The sequence below is a fragment of the Aptenodytes forsteri genome, unplaced genomic scaffold, assembly GCF_000699145.1.
Source record: "Aptenodytes forsteri isolate BGI_AS27 unplaced genomic scaffold, ASM69914v1 Scaffold41, whole genome shotgun sequence".
Taxonomy (NCBI): domain Eukaryota; kingdom Metazoa; phylum Chordata; class Aves; order Sphenisciformes; family Spheniscidae; genus Aptenodytes; species Aptenodytes forsteri.
In genome coordinates, this window is record NW_008796211.1 from 3,668,337 (window position 1) to 3,670,028 (window position 1,692).

A 1,692-nucleotide genomic window follows, 5' to 3' on the forward strand; every position below is an offset into this window, starting at 1 on the left:
CGGGGGTTGCCCCGACCCAGGTGCAGGACCTTGCACTTGGCCCTGTTGAACTTAATGAGTTTCACATGGGCCCACTTCTCAAACCTGTCAAGGTCCCTCTGGATGGCATCCTGTCCCTCTAGTAAATCAACCGCACCACTCAGCTTGGTGTCATCTGCAAACTTGCCGAGAGTACACTCAATCCCACTATGTCATTGATGAAGATATTAAATAGTACTGGTCCCAGGACAGACCCCTGAAGGACACCACTTCTTACTGATCTCCATTTGGACATTGAGCCAGTGACTGCAACTCTTTGGATGTGGCCATCCAGCCAATTCCTTATCCATCACACAGTCCATCCATCAAACCCATATCTCTCCAATTTAGCAACAAGGATGTTGTGTGGGACCATGCCACAGGCCTTACAATACTACTTGTCCACCTTTTAAGTTTATCTGTGTCCTCTGGCTTGAGTAGACTGATTCTGGGTTAGGACTGAAAATTTATTTCCTCATTTAATAGCAGACTCTACACATGCTTGATGCCTGTAGTTCTTCATTCCATGGCTAAACATCTGTCTCTGGTAGTGGGCTGAACAGGGCTGAAATTAAGAGACAAGCTGTCAACTGCATTTCACCGTTGAATGTAGGGACTGAGAAATTACTTTTAAAACACATTATTTGGAAATAACATCAGAATTTGCACATTTCTCATCATTGAATCTTAGTGAGAGAATTTGAGACGCACGGCCTTTCCTTGTTGCATGGATGTGTGATGTAAGGGGAACAGCTACTGTTCAGCATCAGCGCTGGATGCGCACTCTATAGGGGTGTATGCAAATGAACTGCAGTATCAGTATAGGAACTGATGTTTCTAAAAGCTCAGAACTTCTCAAATAGCTGCAGTGGTGTATGTCACATTTCCTCAACTGTGTACTGAAAGCAGAAAGAGAGTTTAACATTCAGGCTGAGATGGAGAAAACACAAGAAACTCACATTTAAGGCTGAGAATTCCTCCTTCCCTTCCACCGTTGCCATTTTCCTTTTGTAAATTGGTCATTTAAATCAGCGCTCACAAAACCAACGAACTAATGCACCTGTGTGAGACGGGGCAGCAGGGCAGGTGCTCTATAAAGCTCTTAGAGAAAGGTAACAGTGCAGCTCATGCCGCCTCTGCTACAACCCTGATCGGCTCATCCCGGTAACTGTCAGCCGTGCAGAGCATCTGCTGCTCCGGGAGAGCACACGTCAAGCGCACAATTCCCTGTACCCCCAATAGTACGTGAGACCAATTTCCTACCACTGACAGGCGGCTGCAAACTCATGGCATGACTCCGGATCCTTTCTGCACCTCTCCCTTTGCTTTATCGCAACTTAAATCAAAAGGTAAACAGAGACCCTGGCTTCAAACTTCCGGGCATTTGACAGCTTCAGCATCAAGTGTAACTGTCAACTACTACTTCAAAAATTAATTTCTTTTTAAAATGCCACTGTTTGTTCTGTAGAGTTTTTGGACAAAGTGCAGCCTCCACATTACCCTGTAGAGAAGGAGGCCAAACTGCAAAAATCAACGGTACTGTTTAATATCTTCATCAATGACACAGACAGTGGGACCGAGTGCACCCTCAGCAAGTTTGCAGGTGACACCCAGCTGAGTGGTGCAGTCGACGCGCCAGAGGGATGGGATGCCATCCAGAGGGACCTGGACAAG